This window comes from Protopterus annectens, chromosome 5.part0 (assembly GCF_019279795.1).
Source record: "Protopterus annectens isolate FY-2018-M chromosome 5.part0, PAN1.0, whole genome shotgun sequence".
NCBI lineage: Eukaryota > Metazoa > Chordata > Ceratodontiformes > Protopteridae > Protopterus > Protopterus annectens.
The window spans coordinates 1,762,647,050-1,762,669,871 of record NC_056735.1 but is presented as its reverse complement, the minus strand read 5'-3'; positions in this window follow the sequence as shown (position 1 = coordinate 1,762,669,871).

Sequence of the window (22,822 nt, the reverse complement as noted above, 5' to 3'; positions counted from 1 at the left end):
TGCAGACATTGGACTCGACCCAGTCTGGCTTTGTCAAGGGCAGATCATGCCTTTTGAACTTGGTTGACTTCTTCGAAACAGTCACCAAGGCCATTGATGAGGGAAAGGCAGTCCATACAGCCTACCTTGACCTTGCAAAAGCTTTCGACACAATACCCCACTCGGGTATTATAGAGAAACTTACCAGCTTAAATGTAAACCCATATGTCACAAGATGGGTTGCAAACTGGCTAAAGGACAGAACCCACAGGGTTAGAGTTGCTGGCGCCATGTCAGACTCCAAGCCGGTCACAAGTGGTGTCCCACAGGGCTCAGTCCTTGGCCCCCTGTTGTTCGGCATCTACTTCTCAGAAGTACAGGCAAACATAGGAGGACTATGGCTGACAAAGTTTGCAGATGACTGCAAACTGGGTGCCATAGTAGAAAGTACATCGGACACAGATATCCTATAGAGGGGTCTCACGGAAACTGATAACTGGTGCCAGAGCCATGGCCTGAAGTTAAATGCCAAAAAATGTATAGTCATACCCTTCGGGAAAAACAAGGTAACCCCAAGCTACCATATAGATGGCAATCCATTAAGCACAGAAGAGGTTATCTGGGACCTGGGGACCCAGGTTGACAGTGGCCTTTCTTTTGACACTCACATTGCTAAAGTGGTTAGAAAGACCTTCTACATTGCCCACCTGATCATGAAGGGATTCACATCCAGATCAAGTGAGGTCATTGTTCCCCTGTACTCTTCACTTATCAGACCAATGATCGAGTACAATGCCCCATTCGGGATGTATCTCACCCGACACCTGCAGCAATTGGAGAGACCCCAAAAGTTCCTCACCAAAAGGATAAAGGGACTCCAAAATCTGTCATATGCTGCCAGACTGAAGAAACTCCAGCTCTATTCAGTCGCATACTGCCTGCTCAGAGGTGACCTGTGCCTGACATACAAGGCCATGTCCAACCCAGAATTAATGGACATGCTCCATCTCAAAAAATCCAAATCTACCAGATCCACTAGAGCAAGCAACTTAAACCTTAGCATGGATATAAATAGGACATGCTGGAGGGATAGATTTGTCACCCAGAGACTCCCTATGCTGTGGAGTAAAATCCCAGTCCATGTGAGGCAGAGCACCTCGCTGGCTCTGTTCAAGAGAAATCTTGACCGGTGGATGGGAGATCGTAGGTTTACCCCGGGAATCATCTCTGTGTCACTGCTGGACAGAGGCACAACAAACAAATGGGCACAGTATTTTTTAACATAAGGGGTGGCGTAAGCCACAAAACTTTGGGCTAGGCTTATAAATGCCTTAGGGCAGATAGCCTAGTATAAACCTATGAACCTATGAACCTACTATCAGTATAAAACCTGGCTTAAAAGTTAAACAGGCACAGGTTAAATACTAAGTAGGTATTTTATTTTAAGCAATGTGTTTTTAAGTAATATGCTTTCAAGAATTATGACCACAAGACATTATAAGCAGGACTGATTACTCTCTTTCTTTTAAATCTGGAGAAATGCTATTAGTGTGAATGTTTGTCAGTTGTTGCTTATTTTGTTTGCTTTTATAAATTATGTATTAGGAAATTCTCAAAGAACAGTGCATTAGAGTCATATACCAGTATCATTTTAAATACTACTGCAGAATCAAACATTATGTCATTGCATTAAATTGAATGATATGTTAAAGATTGCATTTTTAATGCCAGATGACATTTATGTCTTAAGCTTCTCGCTCCGAAAACAAGTTTTGACATGCTTAAAAACCTGAGTTAAAAAGCAGTTATATTGCAGTGAATTTGTTTTTTTTTTGTTTTTTTTTTTTTTTTTTGTTAGGTGGGCTCAGAAAGAAAGGTCATTAGTGTTTCTTGAGGTAGCATGTCATCAATACAAGTAGTTCCTGTTAAGTTGAAACTTTGATGATAACCTTTCCCGCTGGAGAATGTAAATGTACTTTGAAATCATCAGAGTTTAAGATTTTAATCAGACGCCAGCATTCAATTCTTTGTCAAGGATATTTGCCACATGGTCATTATTAAATCTTATGGTATTTTTTTCCCATTTTACTGGAGGTTTCAATTAAGCAGCAACCAAAAAAATTTTTTATCCATGAAAGAGAGAAATGTCTTCACAATAGATCTTGCTGTAGCTGATAGGTTTGTTGAGATTGTTTTTCCATTTGCCTATGATCTGTTTTTTCTCATAAGAAAGTCATTCTTGTAAGTCTAGAATTTTCAGGATCTAAGTGATTAAATTGTTTTCCATTTGCCTATGATCTTTTTTTATTCCATAAGAAAGTTATTATTGTAAGTCTAGAATTTTCAGGATCTAAGTGATTAAAAGAGAATTATATAATTTCCCTCAGACTTTTAAATTACTCCAAATATTCTTATGTTTGTTCTTCTCTCAGTATTCTCCAAATATTCAGTTTTGTTGAGTAGTCAGACAAAATTCTGTGTGAGTTTCTTCAATCCTTCTCTGATCTAAAACATTTAAAGCACTCTTGATGTCCTTAATTTGAATACTTTGTTTTTTTTTATCAAGAATTTCAGCATTTCTCTCTGTTTAAGACTGTTATCTTATAAATTATCTAGTTTGGTTTTAAAATTATCAGTTTTCAAAGTAAGTTGCTGGAGAGAAGCTAGCCCTTGCTGGAAGTCTTTTTTTTTTTTTTTTTTTTTTTTTACATTTCCTCTTAAATTTGAAGAACCTGATTGGTATTTTAGTCCAAGTTGAAGTACAATGGAATGTTTTTCATTTTTTTCTTATTTCATTTTTTTTCTAAATGCTGAGTGTTTCATGTTAGAGACAGAGTTCATTCTTTTTTGCCAAAAAAAGTAACTTTTCTGTTAAATGATGAATTTCCTGCATAGTTTCTTACTGTTGATGCAACCATCTTGGATCCTTCCCCACTAATCAACTTCTGATGCATTAAAAGTGAACCAAATTTTATCCAGCACATGTGGGCAGTATTACTGTTGCTATAATATATATAATAATATACTGTTATAATATACAAAATCCTCTTTCCATGCCTAATGGTGCAGATACTAAAGCCACAATAAAATTCTCAATGTTGTGTCTGTAAGATAAACACCTTAACGATTATGCCAGTCCCCCACCAAAATGATTGACCATTCTACAGATATAGGCCTTTTGGGCATGTGTATGATGCTGTATGTGGAATATCTACACACACACACACACACACACACACACACACACACACACATACACACATACACACAGTGCCTGATGTGAGATTAGAACCCCTACCCACCTACTATAAAGTGTCTGTGTAAATTTATCTGGCCTCCCATCATAAACATAACACATTATAGTATGCAGGTCTGCATCTTGTTCAGTTGCTTCGTAGGTTTTTACTAGGCATGCAGTCCAGGAGACCATTTAAGAGTCTAGCCCAAATTCCAGTTCTCCAAAGTAACATCTGGTTAATTAACTTGTTGAAGGTCTCACAGTAGGCAAATGAAGGTTGAGAGAATCAATATTAACATAGTATTAATATCTTGACTGCACCATAATGCTAGCTAGGGATAACCGATATCGGTGTTATTTATGCAATGCTTCTGAATGCAACCTCAGAAAGAAAAAGTCTTAAAATTATTAAAGTTGGCATAATGGTGCATATAAAAATGCTTTATAAATGCTTACTTTTAACTGCATTCATTAAAATATTGGAGCAAGCAAAGATTTTAATTTTCTAATTTAAGACAAACAGGAAGTTATACCGCTAAGAATGCCTACATATATTAAGTTAAATTAGTATCTTATGTAAGAAATTTACTTATATGTGCATTATATTACTGCTGGATTAGCTTGAATGACATCATTTTTTGTCGCCTAACTTTAGTTCTCAAGCCAAACCCCTTTTGTCAGAAACTAACAGAATTTAACATCTCTGTGTGAAAAATACATTTCTATCAGATGTTTGGTCAGACTTTCTGGAATGTCTACTCCCGGCATATATTCAGACAGTAAAGGACACATGCATAGCATTTATAAAAAAAAAAAAAAAAAAAACTTTCACAAATAAAACTTGCTTGTCTTCATTAAAATACACTTTACACTAAAACAATTGCAGTAAGATGGCATGCCAACTGTGGACATGCCGCAGTTTGCTGCATCTATAACAGCAACCTTCACATCAACCAACAGAAGCCGTTTCTGATGTGCATCAACAGAACAGATACATAGAGTAACCCTGAGAGTGATAATAAAGAGCACCTCTCCTATGTAGAATTCACACACACACACACACACACACACACACACACACACACACACACACACACACACATATATCTATCTATATATATATATAATATATATATATATATATATATATATATATATATATATATATATAGTCTTTATCTAATGCATTGGTTACCCATACATTTGATTTAATTGTGGCCATTACTGACATAGTGCTAGATAGTATATTAGGGAAGGATCACAATGATTTTACAGTCCTGGTAATAGAGATACCTGGTAGTTCAACACATACAGTTCAGGGTATAAGCTAATAGTGAGGTTAGTCCTTGGCTTGATTCTCTCAACAACCATTTTTATATCCTTTATGACTGTTAGTAAGACAGTTTAGCAGCCAACGCTCCCATGTTACCTCTGAAAAGAGACTTGTGCCTTTGGGGGGGGGGGTGTAATTAAATAAATAAATGCTTGGTGTATTAATCTTATCAACCCCCTCCCCCACTTATATGCATTGTGGCAATGGGTAGGATGCTTATCTTCCTTTGCATTCATGCTGCAGGCTGATTATTTTATGGGCTTTCTGTTTAGCAGATTATCTGTGCTTTCTTTCTAAATATTTCTGCAGCACATGGATAACAATATATCTCTTGTGAATAAAAAGGGTCTAACAATCTTCCTATGAGTGATTCTGCATGGGCACATTTCATTCACAGAGTTGCAAAAACCTACATTTGATTTGGATCTGGCTTTTTTGGGAACCTGTGCTTAGTATTAAAGCCTGTAGCTTGACATGCCTTTACAGTCTGGCTGTCTGTATGATGTATTTTCTGTATTTTTTTTTGAAAATCCTTGTTTTTTAATATTTTTCACACAGCCTGGTGATATATTCCATATATAGCACAACTGGTTTCATTTTTTTTTTTATACCCTGCCTCTAGCCTTTAGGCCTGTCCAGCCAGGGACCTAATAACTCATTCATTTCGTCCTCTGGAGTGAGAACCATCTCATTCTTTTCCAACCAGCATGAAAGCCCCATGGCCTATTCCTGACTGGGGGGAGAGAGAGAGAGCGAGAGAGAGAGAGAGGTTGTCCTCCCATTCATTTCCCATTGGAGGCAAGAGTCAGGAATATACGGGTTTCATCTGCATGAGGGACCCCCCCCCCCTAAACTTCCTCCCTGGGTGGGCTGGTGACATCACTGAAGCTATTGACTTGCAAGTCCCTAAACAAGCCTCTGCACCACCCAGGAATGCCATCCTGACTTGATGTGTGAAAAAAGTCACACCTAGCCAGAAGTGGCTACCAGCAAAATCCTAACATTCCTGTTGGGTCCTTATTGCAACAGGTCAATCTGCCCCCCCCCCCCCATCCCCAGAACAGGTGATCTGGTGTACTATGATCAGTTCCATCCCCTTTGACTTAGCTCTCCCAGCTCCTGAGATGCTTATCAAACACAGGTCACCTAGGATGTAGTCAGGGCTTTATTCCTTTATGCGCCAGAGCCAGACTGAAGACTGGACTTTTGACTTTTAAGACAACTGAAGTTGCAATAAAATGCATTGGTGGTTATTCAGCAAGAACAGTTGAACAAAAATAGCACAACCGATCCGATCTTAGATGAAGATGTTGCAGACTTGAAATGATAAATATTTTCACTTTACTAATCCTTTTCCCCAGCCTGGAAGGAATTCTTTTCCATATCCCCACATAGTTATGCACTACCTTGTAGAAGAATGTCTTGTGTTTACAGCAATCAGCATTATACTTCAAGCCTGTTTAATTGGCTTAGTAGTGAGACAAGATATCAAGTGGCATTACTAAATTACATCATAAGAATTGACATAGAGTACAATTAGACCAGTACGCTGTTGCCTAATTTAAAGCTAATTTACTAAAACACACTGATCGATTATAAAACTATCTGCAGAGATATCAACAGCATAGATTTCTACAACAATTCACAGAAATAAATATTAAGAGATGGACACAGAGTCACACACTGAAAATGTTTAGTGTGGTTTGCATTTATGAGCTTTCCCATGTTAATATGTCAACCAAAGGAAAATAAACAGTGTTGCAGACAAGGTTTTTGCCAAAAAAGAAAAGCCTGATTTATTTCTTACCACACTGGATTGTTTGGAATGCATATCATTCCACTGGTTTAACAAAATGTTTAGCATTTTTGCTAGTTTCTTACCATAGTGACTCATTCCAGCATTCCATTCTTTTTAACAAGCTCATCAAAATGCAGATGTTGCATAAAAAGAAAACATTATTTGCAGACATTCATAAATGGATTGATATCAAAGTACATATAATGTGCAGAACTTGATGAAAAAGACCTGCTTGCCAGGTCTATGTGTGAAATTTAAATGCATTATTCAATTACTATTTGAGAATGTGTTACTTCTTCAAATTATGTGTTGAATTTAAGCAATACAAATAGTTTATTAAAGAGAAATTGTATGGCTCATATCAACAGCGCTGGAAAAGTCATGGAAAGTATTACTTAAACACAATGATTGTTTACACATTTATGCTCTTGTTGCTAATTAGTAATTATTAATTAATGATTAATGATTGTTTTATCCTCTTGTTGCTAGCTGTGTATTAATTGACATTCTAAGAACTTCTAAAGCAAATTAAAAATACAAAACTAGAGCACAAAGACTTATTTGTTTTGAATTCTTTATTAATTAAAGGAGAAATAACATTTTAATTGATGAATGCCACAATGAAAAAAAGCAAAGTAGTAACTTGTAGAAGCTATATGTCTAATATTCCATTCTTCAAGCTACCAGGAATGCTGCTTTTGAGTTATACTCCTAATTATATTCTGCATGCACAGTCCTCCTTTCTTTGCTGAATAACCATAAATCATGATACCTTGCAAATGAATATCTACAAAGAACAAGTCAGTTCTTTATTTTCTATGTATTTAATATTACACTGCCATTATATATGTTAGCTTGTAGTCTCTGACTTTGAGCTTTGTGAGCTGAGAAAGATTGGGCAGAGGTTAGAACACACACAGCACTATTGTAGTCTTCCCAAAAACAACTTAACGTAAACAATATTTTTTTTAAATACAAGGCTGTGATTGTTCGGACGATGTCTATGTACTTTTCTCAGGGGCAACAAACAGATCAGCTGCCTGTTTCCAAGTTGTCAAGAATCTGTACAGAGTGCCTGCCCACTTAAAAAGTTTGTCTTCCAAGGAATATGATCTTGATGCTGTTTGTTCACAAACTTGCTTTGATTAGATCAATTTCTCACACACAGCTCCAACAGAGCAAGAAGATTGTCAGTAGAAGATCTTCTGTATTTGGCTTGATCTGAGTTTGTATGAGTGAGTTATAAACATTTTCCTTCTGTCTCATTTTCTCTGTGTGTATACAATGTATAGCTTAGATACTTTCCCCACTAGGTTCACAACTGTTTGTCTGCAGGAGCTGGAATCAGTCCTTTAGCAGACTGTCATAGTCTCTTTATGGGAAAAGATATATATCTATTAGTGTTAAATAAGGCACTGGTTAATCCTATCCTGAAAAATGGTAGTTTACTTCTCCTCTTGACGCGAGACCAGCCTTAATATTTAACTGTAGCTCTAATACCAGTTTCATCTGCATGTGACATAGTGGGTCTTGATAGCCTTTGGACCATTTCCAACATTACTGTTACACTGCTGGTGCTCTCCTACATATTTTTGGCTCTTTCTCATCTGAGCATACTCGGAGCGTAGCATTTATTTATGGGTTCATAGGTGTTTACTAGGCTAACAACCACAAGGGCCTTTTTAAGCCTAGTCATGCATTTCAAATCTCTGACATGTTCTGATACCCTTGATAAGTGTAAGGAGGGGCCTGGGAGATGAACCATTTACAGGTTACCTGTGTCCATTAGACAGGGATGAATTTTGGGTTTCCCATCCAATTGTCCAAGTTACACTTGAATTGGGTGAGGGTTAGGGAGGAACTCTGCTTCACATGGATGGGGAGCCTGTTCAATTGAAGGATTAGTCTTTGGGATACATACCTGTATCTCTAGTAGGTCCTATTTATATCACAGGCAAGGTTTAAGTCTTTAGAATGGGTAATTCTGGTGATGTTTGTTTTGTTGATATGCAGGAGGTCCATCAGAGTGGGGTCTGACAATGCCCTATATGCCAGGCATAGATATCCTCACAAAAGCCTGTAGGAGACATAATACAGGTATAGGGCCTTCTTTGTTTATTTACATTTTGTTTTTTCCACACTACTGGAATGTTGTCATTTTGTTTTTTCCAGATTAGTCCTACTAGGCTGATGTCCTGTGTTCGCAGGAGACTCAATGGTATTCATACTGACAAGGGGGAATTTGGGCCAGGGCACTGGGAAACTTTCCATACTGTTATTGATAAGTGCCATGGGATCTTTTATACCCATCTGAGATGCCACTAGCTAAGGCAGATGAGGCTTTGGTTTAACATCTCGTCAAAAGGAAAGTGCACTCAGAAGTGCAGCATTTTCATTGTACTGTACCTAAGCATCAGTATTGGAAAATTAACCCAAGTACTTGGTGTGAGAATAAAACCCACACCCTTCTACATCAAAGCTGAGTGCACTACATATTCATCTACTGAGAATGCAACTGCCAATTTAAAGTTAATTCCTCTACATCCCCTCACTTAATTGTGGTGCACACAATGGTTCCGTTTTAGGAAGATTACATTTCACTGTGCATTTGCTTCCTCTGGGAGATATTATTTGGAAGAGAGATCTGTTATGCTTATAAAATGCTGCATTATTTGTAGTTTACTGTCCTTTTCTTTTAATGTAGTTTAACTGTAAAAAAAAACAGTGTTTATTGTATTTATTTCTATCATTTCTGCAGCTGCTTTACCTTGTTATTTTGGTTATGCATTTTATTCTTATTCATCCTTAGGTTTATAGCACATTAATACATTTGAACTTGAATTGTTCTGTCTTTGCTAAAGAAACATGAGGCTGTAACTTAGTAATGAGTGTTTCAGCCACATTCATTGTGGGTTTCAACTACTTGCTTTAAAGCAAATATAAACATTTCAAAATTACTGTAGAGGTAGAAAAACACTCTAAGTTATGTAAATATAAAAAAAATATTATTCTGACCATGATTCTTTATTGTTATCCCTTCTATATGTTGATAGGTACTTACAAGGCTATTAAGCTATGGGGTCTTAAGAAAACTAGTCTTCCAATCTCTTGGTAGTTTTTAGCCTTTATACTTTGAATATAAGTAACCCTGAGACAGGTTGAATGAGGATATATTGGGACATTGCACGTTTCCCCCTACACAAAGAACTACCTTAAATTAATTTCTGTCAAAATAACAATTGCTGCCATTCTGTTTATCAACTATTCATTTTCAACAATAGGGTGAGTTAATGGTTGTTGGATGCTGAGTGGTTCTGCTTTAGCCTTAACATTTCCCAACACATGCCCAGACTTGTCCAAGGGGTGGACTACAATGGACATTTGCAAAGGTATACCGCCTCCTACTGCTAGTGGTACAAGCCTTCAGAAGGTCCTGCTGCCTTGCAAGTAAGTGCCATTTTCCCATTTCTGGCCTAAACCATGGATCAGGGCAGATTACATATGCTGGACACACCTCCATCTACTGAGAGGAGAGCAGGCAGTGACATCATCATTCCTCTCCTTTCCAAGACAGATCCTCATTCACCGGGGACACTGTAATTGGAAGGATGGGACAAGTTGGAACAGATTAATCATAGTTAAGGATTTAGCCCTCCAAATCATGCAGAGACAGAAATGGAATCAAAATGATGTAGGAGAAGAGTTTGGCAGGACTATGAAATAGTACCATTGCTATATTAACATCAGCTATGTTTCAGATTAATAAAATGCTGGCTGAAAATGGTAGAGAATATCTGTGAAGGTTATGTACAACTTACTGGATAAGGAGCATCTTGTTAGGGATAATGTTATATTGCAGTCAGAATTGGTGCAGCTAGCTGTACAACATGAAAATGGTAATGACACACGGTTCTTTGAAATACTCATTCCTCATTTATATAAGGGTTATGAGACACATGAGTTCTCAGTCTGATGTTCAATATCTCAGTAAATCATATAACATGAGTTTCTGTAGCTTAAATGTCAAACCAGTTGCCATTTACAGAACAACTTTTTTGAGTAGTGTGTGGACAGATTACCTGCTTTGCACTGGTGGGACTGGCCAGTCACTCTGTTTCCAGTGGGGATATTTTCAAGGTTCCAGTCAGCAATATATCATTCAGTAGCAGAAGCCATCTGCTAATAAGGTGGATCAGGCTTTGGGGAAATAGAAACGCTGACTTCCACCAATATGGGAGAGCAGATAGTCAAAAAATGCCAAGCTGGATGAACATGGTACTCTGATTACTACTGGAATGGGTGACAGAAAAACTGGGAGATGTCAGTCACTGACATTCTCTGCTGAGAGTTTTATTGTTATGAATTATCATACTAGTTTGCTAGCATGCTTTGCATTTTACCCCACTTTTGTTTTAAAGTATTTAATGTCTTATTGTCAAAGTTTAATGTATGTATCATTTCTGTAGCAGGTTTATCTTGCTATTATGTTTATATATACAGTATACATATATACATATAGTCATTGCTAGGTTTTATGTACATTAATAAGGTAGTCAAACAAGTCATATGAATGAGGGATAGGGGGTGACTTTGATCACTGAATGGCCAAGGGGACTATTCATAATTATTAAAGACAAACTCACTGAAACATCATTTCATTGAGTTTGCCCCTTCTCCAAACAAGAAGCAACCCCAAAAGATGTTTATATTGCTAAGGGGATGATGTCCGCCATAAGAAGGGTTCAGGAGACTGCAAAAAATCCAGAGTGTACCACTTTGATAGGAAGCAAACTTGATAAGTTAAGATTTTTGACAAATCTGCCCTTGACAGTTTGACACATAGGGGAGGGAGAGTGATGGCTTAGATTGTTGACAGGTCATATAGGGTAAAGCAGGTGACACAAGCAGCTGGCATTATGATAGAAGGATTAATAAGACATTTCAGATGCTGTGATGCAGAGAGATTGTGGTGGTGGTGGGGGGGGGGCTGCAGTCATTGCATGCAAGCTTGAGGAAGTGGAGAGGGAAGCTTCTCTTTGGAATAGGCTGCCAATTCATGTGAAGCAGATCATCTTTATGACACTGTTCAAAAGGAAACTGGATTAGTGGATGGGGCACCAAAAATTCTTACCAGGGATGGCTCCCACAATCCTCCTGGATATGGGCAGTCATTAATAAATACAGTCCTGGGTGTTGACTAGAGTATCTATGGTATTACATTAGAATGAAATTGCTAGGCTTGAAATGACCTCCAGGTTGATAACCTAGTAACCTCCTATGAGCATATGATCCTATGACATTTCAATGATTGCTAAGCAGGGTGAGGTAGAGAGAGACCTTATCAGTGTTAAGTTGGATGGGAGATTTAGTGGGCCACTATCTCTTATGGAATGACAGAGAAGGAAGCTAACGTAAGTGCAATATAGATGGCAAAGGAAGTGGGGGTGGATTTCACTTGTTGCTTATGTATGTTTGTAGGATGGGGATGGCTTTAAAAAAAATGGAAGCCTAGTGTTCATATTACTGTTAAAAAAAGGGCCTGCATTATGTTTTTCATGCATATGTTGTGCCAGATTCTCTGCTATCATCAGTCGCTATTAAGAATTATACACTTCCTGTTCATATGTTCAAATGTGCTCCATGCGCAATTAGTATAGGGGAAGCAGATGTGTGCAGAGGCAATGAAGGGGCAGGAGATTATTAATTAAGTAAGCTTCTTCACAATGTCTATCATACCTGCTTAAACCATGCAGGAAAAAGGTTGTGTCAAGGATAAGTAGATTTATCTATCTATATCCATCTATCCATCTGTCTGTCTCTGTCTAGGGCTGTGGGAGTATTCATGAAACAAAAGTCTTTATAACTCCCATTACACCTGCTTAAACCATGCAGAAAGAGGACTGTGCCAGCGATAAGAGCTTTATGTATGTACATGTGTGTGTGTGTGTGTGTGTGTATATATATATATCTGTATTTAGCGGACTGGAGTCCCGCTGTGGCAACCCCTAACCGGGAAAAGCCGAAAGACACAACAATATATATATATATATATATATATATATATATATATATATATATATATATGGGTCCTATTTGTATTGTTGAAAGTACGGTTCATTGAATTGCACTTTATCAAACCCACTTTAGCGAAAATACATTTTATCGAAAATGCACTTTCGCTAAAGAAAAAAAAAACATGCCGCTTGCATGTACCGTTAGTTGTACATCAATGTATACTGTTGATGTACAACTAAGGAAACTCCTGTTGAGATCGTGGTACTGTGAGGATAAGGGAATATTCCTTTTTCCGTACTGTATTGCGATCTCGGAGTGAGAATAATAAAATAGGGGTGTGGGGGTGTGGGGGGCTTACCCCCCCTGCATAATACTGTTTAGTTTCTATTTTTTTTTTAACATTTTATTGTTTTTGTTCCATGAAAGTGCATTTTTGATATAATGCACTTTCGCAGAAGTGTATTATTGGAAATACAGTTTGATGAACCGTATTTTCGATAATGAAACGTAGACCCATATGAGTCTACTTTGTTTGATAGAAAACGCATTTCACTGAAACTCATTTCGTCAAAGTCTCATTTCACTGAAAATGAATTGACTGAGCACAATTCACTGAAAGCTCACTTCACTGAAAACTCAATTGACTGAAACTAATTTAGTCTAAAAAGGTATAGGTTCATAGGTTCATACTAGGCTATCTGCCCTGGGGCAATTATAAGCCTAGCCCGATTCTGTATGGCTTACGCCACTCCTTGATTTGAGTATACTGTGCCCTTTTTAAGGTTTAGTTTACTGTGCCTCTGTCTAATAGTGACACGGGAGTAATCCCTGGGACAAACCTACAATCCCCATCCACCTATCGAGATTCTTCTTGAAGAGATTCAGTGAGGTGCTCTGCCTCACATGAACTGGAATTCTATTCCAGAGCGAAGGGAGCCTCTGGGTTATGAACCTGTCCCTCCAGCAAGTTCTATTTATTTCTGTGCTGAGGTTCAAGTCCCTCGAGCATGTGGCTCTAAGGGATTTAGATTTACTGAGATGGAGCATGTCCATTAATTCTGGATTTGACATAGCTTTGTATGTCAGGCATAGATCGCCTCTAAGTAGGCGGTATGCAACTGAGTAGAGCTGGAGTTTTTTAACCGAGCAGCATATGGCATCTGTTTGAGACCCTTGATCCTCTTGGTGAGATACTTTTGGGGTCTTTCTAATTGCTGCAGGTGTCGGGTAAGGTACATCCCAAAAGGGGCATTGTATTCTATGATGGGCCTGATGAGGGATGAATAAAGGGGCACGATTACCTCTCTTGATCTAGATTTGAAACCCTTTGTGATGAGGTGGGCTATGTAGAAGGTCTTTCTAACCACTTTGGCAATGTGGTTTTCAAAGGAGAGATTGCTATCAACTTGGGTCCCCAGGTCCCTAATTACTTTTTCTGTACTTAATGGGTTTCCGCCTATGTGGTAATTTGTGGGACATTGTTTTTGCCAAAGGGTATGACTATACATTTTTTGGCATTTAGCTTTAAACCATGGCACTGGCACCAGTTATCTGTCTCTGTGAGACCTTTTTGAAGGATGTTTGTGTCAGCTGGAGAGTTGATTATGGCGCCCAGTTTGCAGTCGTCTGCGAACTTGGTGAGCCATAGTCCTCCCACGTTTGCCTGTACCTCGGAAAAGTATATACCGAACAAGAGTGGTCCCAGGACAGAACCCTGTGGGACACCACTTGTGACCGGTTTCGAGTCTGACATGGCTCCAGCAACTCTCACTCTGTGGGTTCTGTCTTTGAGCCAGTTTACGACCCATCTTGTGACATAGGGGTTTATATTTAAGATGGATAGCTTATCTATGATGCCCGAGTGGGGTATTGTGTCAAATGCCTTTGCAAGGTCCAGATAGGGTGTGTGGACTACCTTCCCTTCATCTATGGCTTTGGTGACTGTTTCAAAAAAGTCAACCAGGTTCAAAAGGCAGGATCTGCCCTTGACAAAGCCGAACTGGGTAGGATCTAGTGTCTGTAGGTCCCCAATGTCTTTGTTTATGAGCTCCATGATGATCCTCTCCATAGCCTTGCAGACTAAGCTAGTCAGGCTTATGGGGCGATAGTTTCCAGGGTCCGTAGAGGCTCCACCTTTGTGGAGTGGGACCACTGTTGCTGTATGCCATTCTGTGGGCACATATCCTGTGAGGCTGAGATTGTATAGCTGTTTTATTTGAGGGATTAGTTCCTCTTGGAGTTCATGTAGGACGCAACCAGGGATGCCATCTGGTCCCATGGAAGCAGTGTTTTTTGCTTTGGAGAGGGCAGCCTTCACCTGAGCATCAGAGATGTTTGGGAGGCAGCCCTCTGCCGGGATAGATACTTGCTCTTTTGGGGGTGGAGAAGTTTGCACTGAACCTGTCTGCCAGGATATTGGCGATGTCTGTGGGTTCAGTGTATTTTTTGTCGTTTAGAATCAACTCAGAACAAGTCTGGGAGTTGCATCCCAGGTTTCTAACATAACTGAAAAAGCCTTATGATTGTCTTTGGTGTCCTGTGCAATTTTTCTCTCGAAGCTGGCCTTGGAGGATTTTATGAGGGATTGTAATTTTTTTGCTAGTACTAATCAGAGATGCCTTCCCTATTAGGGATTTTGCTCTATCATGTAGTAGCTTCCTCCTTCTGTTGTACAGTTTATTTATGGCAGGGGTCCACCAGACTGGACGCCTGCCTTTGGATGATTGGGTCTTGGTTTTGTTTGGGATAGCATGATGCATGCATTCCTGGAGATGTCCGTAGAATGCATTTATATAGGATTCTGCAGTTTGGGCCGTAGTTTCCACTGGCCCTGGGGCCTTGAAGGATTCCACTTCGGTTTTGAGAAGTGAGAAGTTCGCTTTTGAGAAGTTTTTCACTGTGGTTTTCTGGGCTGGGGGTGGGGTCGGGATGTGGACATCCAGTGAAATTAATTTATGGTCTGATCTTACCAATGAGGGATATACTTCTGGTGTGGAGCATAGAGTCCCCATGTTGGTAATGATCAGGTCTAGTATGTTGTCCCCTCTTGTGGGAGTGGTGACTAGTTGTTCCATAGCATTTGAGTTTATAATTTCCAGGAACCTTTGGGCTAAGGTGCTGGGGCTTGAGTAGTGCTCCCAGTCAATGTTTGGGTAGTTGAGGTCGCCCAATATAATGGTGTTCGGAGAGATCTTCATGTTCTCCAATGTTGTCAGGAAAGCCGAGTGGGATTCCTGACTTTGAGAGGGTGGTCTGTAGGATGCTATAAACTGAAAAGCAGTCTTGCCCACTGTTAGTTGCACATGGATGATCTCCGATACTCTGTGCAATGCCACTAACCTGGAGGTGTGGATATCCTTGATAAATATGGAAACTCCCCCTCCTTTTGTGGTTCGGTCCAGGTTTTGGGGCCGAAAAGCATGATATGAGGTATAGCCTGGAGTTAGTATATATAGTAAGGGGGGGTGGGGGGGGGGTGGCCCCCCTCCTATTTTAAATGTTGTACCATAGACATGGATACTTACAAGTCATACAAATAACTCTTTCCAGAAGATAATATATACCCAGACTTTGTGGGAAGCTACGCCTACCACCCCCCTGCTACATTACATATACTAACTCCTTTCGATGTCTAAGCTAACCAGAAGAGCTTCTTCATTCTCTCTTTAAAAATTCAATGAGCGTTACAATTCTTCTAATATCGTCTTGGGAGTGTCTCTTGCAAATAAAACCTGTTTGATCATCATTAATAACATGAGATAATGGAACTTTGATTCTGTCAGCAAAAACAGACATGAAGGTTTTATTAAGTTGACAGAAGAAAGATCAGTTTTGAAGGAGTTGCTTTCTGAATTATTAGTTTTGGAATGACTGGTGTAATGATGCTTGAAGGCATCAAAGATGTCACCTATATCATATACAGTTTTGTTGGTACCTTTATTTAATAGTTCTACAATATTATTTTAATTGGATTGAATCTTAATTCTTACTACTAGATTATGCATATGTTTCAATGTTAAAGCATAAGAGTTTAATTTTAATCTTTCCAGAGCCAAATTCATTTTATGAGTTAGGATTTCTGAGTGTTCTTTATTTAGTTATTATATTTTCTTTTTTCCATTTGAGGAAAGTTAAGTAGCATTAGTTTTAAATGTTAGAAATTGAGATTGTATATTCTGCAGTTATGAGTCTCATTCCTTCAATTTATTTTTAAACCAGGTGATAGTTTTATAAAATATGTAGGCTTTTAACACATTCCAAATCATGATTATGTTAAATTCGGGTGTATAATTTATCTCCAGAAAGAATTTTGATTCTGATAACAGCCAAGGTTTTCAATCTTTAATTTTAGCTCTGCAAGCTAGTATCCTGATTATAGGTATCAACCTTTTCTAATCTGTTTGAAATTTAAGATTAAGTGCATCATGGTCAGAGATAGAGTGAGGGAGAATTGTGGAAGATGAAATTTTCAACTTTAAGTCATTAGAGACTAAGATTCTGTCTATTCTTGTTTGAGTCCTAAGATTCTGTCTATTCTTGTTGGAGTCCAAAATCTACGGTCCATACAGGAAAATCTTAAGGAAGTAGAATCCTTAAACTTGAAAGTATCATATAACAATGCATCTGAAATTCTCCAGGTGCAACTAACACTAGGTAAGACTGCAATCCAAATTGTAGCTTGCTACAGATTCTCCACCATGCCCCAAAATTCTCATTACACCTTTCTAAACATACTGGAAAATGTTAAGATACAACCAAACACCCTAATACTGGGTGATTTCAACTACCCTGCCATTAACTGGGAAAACTACTTGTGTACCAACACCTTTGCCCAATGGTTCTTGCAATTCATAAATTCCAACGCCCGGGATCAACTAATCCATAGTCCCACCAGGGGCTCCAATATCCTAGACCTGGTCATTACCAACATAGGAAATCGATGCTCCACACCTGTGGTCACCCCCTTATTGGTCAGGTCTGACCATAAGCTAATCATCCTTAAGATCCACATCCCACCCCCACCCCCCAGTAAGGAAACCTCCATAAAAAACTTCTCCAAAGCCAACTTCATGCTACTCAAGTCAGAAGTGACAACCTTCACGACACCCATGCAGACGGGAACTGAAAGTTCAGCTGCTGAATCCTACACTAAGGCACTGCGAGCACATCCACTCATGCATGAATCGTGCCATCCCAAATAGAACCAAGATGCTCTCCTCCAAAAAAAGGAAGCCAATCTGGTGGTCCCTGCCATAAACAAACTTTACAACAAAAGGAAGAAACTGTTGCAGAAAAGCGGAAAATCTCAGGATGCAAAAAACTCCCTCACCAGCCACAGTAAGAAGCTGAGATCCCTCATAAAATCCTCCAAAGCTAGTTATGAAAATAAAATTGCCAAAGATTCCAAAGACAACAACAAAGCATTCTATAACTATGTCAAGAATCTAAATGGCAAAGCTCAGATCTGCTCTGAGCTACAACAGAATGGCATTAAATATACTGATCCCAAGGATATTGCCAATATCCTGGCAGATAATTTCAGTGCCAGCTTCACCCCCTCTCACCCCCTAAAAGGCCCATCTCAATACTGGAAGATTGCCAAACTCTGGTAATAACAGCCACACAGGTAAAAAATGCACTCTCCAAAGCTAAGAATACAGCATCCATGGGACCAGATGACATCCCAGGCTGTGTATTACATAAACTACAAAATGAACTGGCACCTCACCTAAGTGTCATGTTTAATCATAGCCTCACCTCAGGCTTCATGCCCACTGAGTGGCACACAGCTACAGTTATTCCACTCCACAAGGGGGGATCCACCTTGGATTCATGGAACTACCACCCCATCAGTCTGACGAGCCTGATCTGCAAGGCCATGGAACGTATTATCATGGAACTTATAAACAAAGACATTGGCAACCTTCAAACACTGGACCCCACCCAGTTTGGTTTCGTGAAGGGCCAATCTTGACTCCTGAACCTGATTGACTTCTTCAAATCAGTCTCCAGAGCTGCGGACGAGGGTAAGGCAGTCCACACAGCCTATATGGACCTCACCAAGGCTTTTGACACCATCCCCCACTCTGGAATCATAGATAAACTTACTAAGCTGGGCATTAATCCCTACATCACTCGATGGGTTGCTAACTGGCTTACTGACAGAACCCACACTGTAAAAGTAGCCAACTCCAAATCCAGCTCCAAACAAGTGATAAGTGGAGTACCTCAGGGTTCAGTCTTGGGACCGCTCTTGTTTGGCATCTACTTCTCTGAAGTACAGGCCAACACTAAGGGACTCTGACTAACAAAGTTCGCAGATAACTGCAAACTGGGAGCCATTATTGAATCCCCAAATGATATGGATACTCTACAAAAGGGACTTACAGAAAGAGATGCTTGTTGCCAGAGCCATGGGCTCAAGCTCAATGTCAAGAATTGTATAGTTATCCCCTTTGGGAAAAAAACATGCACCCGTGAATTACCACATAGGTGGCAGTGCACTAAACACCAAAAGTGTAATAAGAGACTTGGGGACACAGGTGGACAGTGGTCTCACCTTCGATAACCACATCACCACAACAGTCAGGAAATCCTATGTGGCACACCTCATCACTATGGGCTTTTCATCCAGAAACAAGGAGGTTATTGTCTCACTGTACTCATCCCTCATTAGACCCATTATGGAATACAATGCCCCATTTGGTATGTACCTCTCAAGACATCTGCAACAACTGGAAAGGCCGCAGAAATACCTCACTAAAAGAATCACAGGCCTAAAGCAGATGCCCTATGCTGACCACCTTAAAAAACTCCAGCTATACTCTGTCGCATATCGTCTACTCAGAGGCGATCTCTGCCTAACATACAAGGCCATGTCAAACCCAGAGCTGTTGGACATGCTACACTTAAAGAAATCCCAATCCCTCAGAGCCACACACTCCAGGGATCTAAACCTTGTCATCACAATAAACAAAACATGCTGGATGGATAGGTTCCTGACCCAGAGACTCCCCAGACTCTGGAATAGACTGCCCATACATGTCAAACAGAGCACCTCGTTGGTCCTCTTCAAAAGGAACCTTGTCGATTGGATGGGAGAAAGGAAATTCACCCTGGGGATCACATCAGTCGCTCTGCTAGACAGGGGTCCAAGGAAGTAAATAGTGTGGGAAGAAATAGCCAGGGAATTGTTATTGCTAGGCTTGTATAGGCCCTAGGGCTGATAGCCTAGTACCAACCTATGAACCTATAAGTTAAGTGATTCAGACCATTTTTAAAGAGTTTTACAGTAGAAGTGAGTCTAAGTGGATGGTTATTTGAAGTATAAGAATTATCTAAGATGCAGTTGAAGTCTGCCCAGTATAAAATTGCCCTTATATGTATTTGTGATAAGATCAAGATTGTTTTAGCAGTTTTAACTCATAACCCTGGGAACCAGTAAAGATCTGCTAAGGTCCAAATTCTATTATTAAATTTTAGAATAATAATGGTTAATAGTCCATCTGGGCCTTCATATTTATAGGAAGAATTACAGTACTTGTTTTCCATAAGGTCATGACTCACCTCTTCTTTGTTTTATAATTTGACTAAGGAAGTGTTGTGTAATTACTGGGATTCCAAATGTTTTTTACAAAAGTTTTAAAATGGGTTTCCTGCAGAAATACAACTTGTGGTTTGTTATTATTCAAGTATCTTAATAAATTAGATCTTTTCCTTGGATTGTTCAATTCATTAATGTTTAGAAATGTTAAGGTTAGTCTCATGGAATTATATAAATGAGTCTGTAAGAATATAATTAAAAAAAAATTCTGTTATAAACCAAAAATTCTTTCTTACATATAAGAAGTTAATATTTTTAGCAACTAGGAATAATATGTGTCTATATTATAACATCGAAGTTCTTAAACATCGAATGTTATGATATCGAACCCCAAACACCGAAATCTGAAAACATAGAACAGTCAGAGTAGCAAATTTTTTCCCTGGGAAAAAAAATCACTATTCCAAAAAACATACACACAACACAATCACACAAAAAAAACAGCAATCCACACACATACACTTAAAATCCTACACCTAAACCTAAACTAAACTTTACATACACTACTAGCTATCCACTTACCTTAACCCAACCCTAACCCTAAGGTCCGTCACTATCGTAGACTCACCTCACCCGTGCCCTAACCCTAACTCACCTAACCCGCCCCTAACCCTAACCTACACACAATAGCACACTTACCTGACCTGTGCCCTAACCCTAACTCACCTAACCCGCCCCCTAACGTCCACACAACCACACACTTACCTGACCTGCTCCCTAGCCCTAACTCACCTAACCTGCCCCCTAACCCTAACCTACACACAATCGCACACTTATCTGAACCCGACCCATAACATTCCAACATATCGAACGCTGAAAACAGCGAAGCCACAGCAATGGCCCACCAAATTCTTTTCCTCAGAAAGAATTCGGTGTCCTGCACCTTCGCTGTTTTCAGCATTCGACATTACGGGTTCGATATTAAAACATTTGCTGTTTATAAAATATGATGTTATAATATAGACCCCTATAATATAAATGAAGAGTGAGAGAATATTTCTTTTAAGGTAAAAACTGTGATTTCAGGCCTATAGGAAAGAACCCCCCCCCCCCCACAAAAAATGTGAAACATGGTAGTAGTAAAGATAAATGTTTTCCAAAATATACATGGAATTATAAAACTTCCTAGTCTGACGGATATTCTATGATCCATCAAACTATATTCCATAACTATACCAGCCATACCAGGTAGCTCTAATAAGTCTTGTAAAGGAGACATGTTAAGTTTATATTACTATACATTATAACTACTCAATCCGAACATAAAAGAACTTAGCTTGTGAAATACTGGCTGAATCTGTGAAAAAGGCTTTGTATGAGAATTTGAGTAAGCTTAGATCCACTATTCGTTGTGTTTACATATTAGTGAGGTTATGTTTAATTACACCAAAGAAATGATTAATAATTAGATAAATCAGAATGTTACATATTGCATGTAATAAAAAGAAACTTTCTACTTTTGAGTAAAATCTTCTCTAGTAATACTAACAGTGGTTGAATAATGTCCCCTCACAAATGACTTTGAAACAGTAGGGGAAGAATTATTATTAAAACATCTCTACAAAGCAAGCTATGGTTACCAAAGTCTACATTTCAAACCAAATACAAATGAAGATAAGCAAGCCATTAGTTGACTGATTATTATCTGTTATCAATCACTAATCCTTGAAGTAAAGTAGTTACCAGAGTTACCATTAGTGATATATGACTTCTATAGATGAAACAAGAGTCTGTATAGTATCATTAATTTACTTAAGGAACAGAGGCAATTTGGAACATGCTTCTAATAATAGTGAATATTGAAATGAGAACTGACTATACAGTCATCTGGAGGGTAGGTCATATTCCATCCAGGCCTCTGGGTTTCCCCATGATATTTATATATATCCCTTTCTCCACTCCCCCTTCTTTTTGAAATGAAGACTATGATAACTCAGATCTTTAGAACAGACACACACGCACACACACACACATATATGTACATACATATATATATATATATATATATATATATATATATATATATATATATATGTATATATAAAAATATATATGGGTCTAGGACTATTCACTAAAAGCACATTTCACTGAAACTCAAATGACTGTGCACAAATCATTGAAAACACAATTGACTGAAAACTCAATTTACTGAAACACATTTCACTGAAAGTTATGTATGGCCTTTTACCCACTGTAGTGCAACCCTGGAGTTAGTATATTATAGTAAGGGGGGGTGTGGGGGGCACCGCCCCCACATTGGGGGGTGTGGGGTGCATAGCCCACCACATAGTTTGGATATATATTAAGTTTAGAAAAGAGTAATTTATTGAAATTGCAAGTATCCATGTGTATAGTTCAAAATATTTAAAATAGGTGGGGGGGGGGCTACGTCCCCCACCCCCCCATGTGGGGGGATGCCCCCACACACACACCCTTACTATATATATTCTAACTCCAGGGTCGCACTACAGTGAGGAAAAGGCCATATATAACTTTAAGTGAAATGTGTTTCAGCGAATTGTGTTTTCAGTGAATTGAGCTTTCAGTGAATTGTGCACAGTCAAATGTGTTTCAGTAAAATGTGCTTTCAGTGAATAGTCCTAGACCCATATATATATATATATATATATATATATATATATATATATATATATATAGATATATATATACATATATATCATATGCAAGGATTGAACTTTCATTAAAATTATTTACAATCCAATAAAACTGATGAGGTATTAAATAATAGCTGATTAATACTCAATAAAAATAAAAGCAATGATGGCAAGGCAACAAGGCAAAAGGAAAAAACTATGGGTGGGGAGGAGGGATGCATTAATAAAACAGGTAATTGAG